Raw genomic sequence first — 5433 nt, 5'->3', positions numbered from 1 at the left:
CCTGGCCTAGCTAAGACATTTCTGAAGTAGAAAAAAAAGGTGGAGGGAGATGTCCTACCAGATATCAAGAGCTGTTACAAAGTTATTGTAATAAACACAGTGTGATATTGGCACAGGATAGACAAATTGACAATGGAACAGAACGGGGAGCCCAGAAGCAGACCTGTGGCCATATGGAAACTTGATGGATGGTAGATGAGATTGCAGACCCGTAGGAAAAGGATGAAGCATTGAACATATGGCGCAGGGACTAGTGGTTACCTATATGCAAGACACGGAATCAGATCACTACCTCCCAACAGGCACAAAAGCCAATTCCTGATATGTTAGATTTAAAGATGAAAGACAAAACTCAAAACTTTTGGAATAAAATGTGAGCAAACATCTTTATAGTATTGGGGCAGAAAAGGATTTCTTTAGCCAGGCCGGAAAAATTATTAACCTTATGAGAAAACAGTTATAAATTTAACCATATCAAATGAAGAACTTTTTGCTTATTACCAGAAAGACAAAGAAAGACACCATTAATTAGAGAAAAACAGGAGGGGTGCGGTGGCTCATGTCTGCAATTCCAGCACCTTGGAAGGCTGAGTGGGGAGGATCACTTGAGCTCAGGAGTTCAAGACCAGCCTGGGCAACATAGTGAAACCTCACCTCTACTAAAAATAAAAATAAAAAAATTTTATAAAAATTTTTAAAAAGGGAAAAATAAATTACAAAGGATATATATATATATATATATATATAATATATATATATATATATATTTTTTTTTTTTTTTTGGAGACAGAATTTCACTCTTGTCACCCAGGCTGGAGTGCAATGGCACAATCTTGGCTCGCTGCAACCTCTGCCTCTTGGGTTCAAGCGATTTTCCTGCCTCAGCCTCTGGAGCAGGTGGGGTTACAGCCACCTGCCACCATATCCAGCTAATTTTTGTATTTGTTTAGTAGAGACAGGGTTTCACCGTGTTGGCCAGGCTGGTTTTGAACTCCTGACCTAGATGATCCACTCACCTCGGCCCCCCAAAGTGCTGGGATTACAGGCGTGAGCCATCATGCCCAGCCACAAAAGAGATATTTTTTAACACATATAACTGACCAAAGATTATTATCTAGAATACAAAAAGACCTTTTAGGAATCAGGACAAACAACCACGTTTGGGTTTGTTTGTTTGTTTTCTGAGAAAAGGTCTTTCTCTGTTGCCTAGGCTGAAGTGTAGTGATGCAGTCCCGGCTCACTGCAACCTCTGCCTCCCAGACTCAAGCAAGCCTCCTGAATAGCTGGGACTACAGGTTCACACCACTGCACCCGGCTAATTTTTGTATTTTTTGTAGAGACAGGGTTTCATTCAAACATGAGGTTTCACCATGTTTGCCAGGCTGGTCTCAAACTCTTGGCCTCATGTGATCCACCCGCCAAGGCTGGTCTCGAACTCCTGGGCTCAAGCGGTCTGCCTACCTCGGCCTCCCAAATAGCTGGGACTACAGGCATGAGCCACTGCACCCGGCCCCAAGTTTTTTTTTTCAAATGAGCAAAAAAGCATGAGCAAGCATTTTATTTAAAAAATAAACACAAATGGTATATAAATATGTGACAAGTTACTCATCAGTAACCAAACAAATGCAAACTAAGACCACAGTGAGATCTCATTTTGTACCCACTGGCTTGGCAAAATTAAGGGCACCTGATAGTACCAGAGGGCGGCAAGGATGTGGATCGATGGGATAGTTACATGACACTTGTATGACTGACGGGGGTACATTAGGAGAGCCACTTGGAAAAGCAATTTGTTACTGCAGTAGACCATTGTTCAGAAATATTTTCTCCTCCCCCCTATTTAAAGATTATACTTTTCTGCCCTATTGATGCCTGGCTAGGCTGCGTGATTTGCTCTAAAGGTTACAGTAGCCGGGCGCGGTGGCTCAAGCCTGTAATCCCAGCACTTTGGGAGGCCGAGACGGGTGGATCACGAGGTCAGGAGATCGAGACCATCCTGGCCTACACGGCGAAACCCCGTCTCTACTAAAAAATACAAAAACCTAGCTGGGCGAGGTGGCGGGCGCCTGTAGTCCCAGCTACTCGGGAGGCTGAGGCAGGAGAATGGTGTAAACCCGGGAGGCGGAGCTTGCAGTGAGCCGAGATTGCGCCACTGCACTCCAGCCTGGGCGACAGAGCGAGACTCCGTCTCAAAAAAAAAAAAAAAAAAGAGGTTACAGTAGAACCAACTAAATAGGAGCAGAAATGACAGATATCCATTTGCCATGTGATGGCCAATGTTCCAAATAGAAGCTGCTCCCTCCACCTAAATCCCAGAGTGAAATAACATGGGACAGAGGCATGGCAAGCTTGCAATAGGCATGTCATACAAAAGTGTAAGAAATGGCCGGGCATGGTGGCTCACGCCTGTAATCCAGCACTTTGGGAGGCCAAGGTGGGCAGATCACCTAAGGTCAGGAGTTTGAGACCAGCCTGGCCAACATGGTGAAACCCCATCTCTACTAAAAATACAAAAATTAGCCAGGTACAGTGGCGTGGGCCTGTAGTCCCAGCTACTCAGGAAGCTGAGGCAGGGAGATCACTTGAACCCAGGAGGCAGAGGTTGCAGTGAGCCAAGATCGCACCACTGCACTCCAGCCTGGGAGACAGAGTGAGACACTGTCTCAAAAAAAAAAAAGAAAGAGAGAAAGAAAAAGAAATGCACCTTTGTTGTTTTGTTGTAATCTATTAAGAGTTGGGGAATTATTTGTTATTTCTGCATAACTTAGCATGTCCTAACTGATATAGGCACTAGCTTGTAAAGTTGAGCATCACATGCCCTAAGACCCAGCCTTCCATTTTTAGAAACTTTCCCTGGAGACACTTCTGCAGAGGAGATGCGTGAAATAATATCCATGACAACATTGGCCATGATTTTGAAACACTTGGCAAAAACCCAGCATCTCTTGGTAGAGGATAGATCTATAAATAATGGCATATTTCCAGCAGAGTCAAGACGAATGCACTAAAGCTACACATGACAACACAGTGAGTCTTTTTTTTTTTTTTTTTTTTTTTTAAGACAGAGTCTTGCTCTTGTCACCCAGGCTGGAGTGCAGTGGTGCAATCTCGGCTCACTGCAACCTTCGCCTCCCTGGTTCAAGCGATTCTCCTGCCTCAACCTCCTGAGTAGCTGGTATTACAGGCACCCGCCACAATGCCTGGCTAACTTTTGTATTTTTTGTAGAGACGGGGTTTCACCATGTTGGCCAGTCTTGTCTCGAACTCCTGACCTCAGGTGATCCACCCGGCTCGGCCTCCCAAAGTGCTGGGATTACAGGCGTGAACCACCATGCCTTGCCACAATGAGTCTTATAAATATAATTTTGAGCGATTCAGGCAAGTCACAGAAGTCTCCATATAGCCCAATACAATTTTCATAAAGCTCAAAAACAAACCAAACTAAATAACATAGTTTTAGGATACATAATTACATGAGAAATGATTTTTTTAAGCAAGGGAAAGATAGACTCAAAATTCCTAAGAGAGGCTGCCTGGGGATGGGCAGAAGGTGAGGGGAGAAAGCAGCACACGGATGGCGGCTCTGACCTTGACTTTGACCCTGTAAGTGTTGAGATATTAAACATTCTAGGATTTGTGGTGTATGGAGTCTCTGTCACACCTATTCAACACTGCTCTCGTAGTGCAAAGCCAGTCTTAGTATATAAATAAATGTGTGTGGCTGTGTTCCAGTAGAACTTTACCTATTCACTCTGAAATTTCAGTTTTATATAATTTTATGTGCCATAAGCTATTATTCTTCCTTGGATTACTTTTAAACCATTTAAAAATGAAAAAGCTGGCTGGGCCCAGTGGGTCATGCCTGTAATCCCAGCACTGTGGGAGGCCGAGGTGGATGGATCACTTGAGACCAGGAGATCAAGATCAGCCTGGCCAACATGGTGAAACTCCATCTCTACTAAAAATATAAAAATTAGCCAGGTGCAGTGGTGCGCACCTGTAATCCCAGCTACTCTGGAAGCTGAGGCATGAGAATTGCTTGAACCAGGTGGCAGAGGTTGCAGTGAGCCAAGATCGCACCACTGCACTCCAGTCTGGGCGACAGAGCGAGACCCTGTCTCAAAAAAAATAAAATAAATAAAATTTAAAAAGCTATCCTTAGATCATAAGCCAAACAATGGCAGCCATGCCAGGTTTGCACATGTAATCCCAGTTACTTGGGAGACTGAGGCGGGTGGATCATGTGAGCCCAGGAGTTTAAGGCTAAAGTGTGCTATGATTGTGCCTGTGAGTAGCCACTCCATTCCAGCCTGGGCAACATAGCAAGACTCTGTCTCAAGCAAGCAAACAAACTAAGGCAAATGGTGCACCAGGTTTGGCCATGGGAGTTTGGCGGCCCCCACTCTAGTGCTGTCGTAGGACGATGAGTCCACAGGTGCTCATTTTCTCACTGTACTTCACACCTATTGTATGTGGTTTATTTATTTGCTTTTATATAAAATATTTTGTTAAAAGTTAAGAATTTTTAGAATATAACCTGGCTTAAAAGGGAGCAGGACAAAGGCAGAAGGTGTACAGGATATGCAGACCCTTGAACTCTTTCCAAAACTTCCTCCAGGCCTGAGGTTTTTTGCCCTTGACCCCAAATTCAGGCAGTCTCCTCAAACTCCCCTGACGGTGAAGCATGTCATGTTACATGCCAGAACCAATGGAAAGTTCAGCTGGGGTACTTACTGCACCTTGTGGCTTACGGTCATATGTCATATTAGCACCAAAACACAAACCTGCACTGATTTTGATTATCATTGTAGTTGGACCACTGGCCTACATAATTGAATTTAAACTATAATTTTCTTTGGATTTCAAAAAAACTAGCTCAAGCCTGTTAAGTGGTATCTAGAAAATGCTTTTTTATCACCAGCTCTGGCCCCATCTGTCTGTTCTGTTAAAAGTGGTGCATTATGCCCGGCGCGGTGGCTCAAGCCTGTAATCCCAGCACTTTGGGAGGCCGAGACGGGCGGATCACGAGGTCAGGAGATCAAGACCATCCTGGCTAACATGGTGAAACTCCGTCTCTACTAAAAAATACAAAAAACTAGCCGGGCGAGGTGGCGGGTGCCTGTAGTCCCAGCTACTCGGGAGGCTGAGGCAGGAGAATGGTGTGAACCCGGGAGGCGGAGCTTGCAGTGAGCTGAGATCTGGCCACTGCACTCCAGCCTGGGCGACAGAGCGAGACTCTGTCTCAAAAAAAAAAAAAAAAAAAAAAGTGGTGCATTATTTTGCCCAGGCATGGCAGCTCATGTCCGTAATCCCAGCACTTTGGGAGGCCAAAGTGAGCCTAGGAGTATCAGACTAGCCTGGACAACATGATGAAATGCCATCTCTACCAAAACGAAAAATAGAAGTTAGTCAGGTGTGGTGGTTCTTCCTTAT

This window comes from Trachypithecus francoisi, unplaced genomic scaffold (genome assembly GCF_009764315.1).
Source record: "Trachypithecus francoisi isolate TF-2019V2 unplaced genomic scaffold, Tfra_2.0 Lachesis_group12, whole genome shotgun sequence".
Classification (NCBI taxonomy): domain Eukaryota; kingdom Metazoa; phylum Chordata; class Mammalia; order Primates; family Cercopithecidae; genus Trachypithecus; species Trachypithecus francoisi.
Note: the sequence above shows the minus strand (reverse complement) of the source record.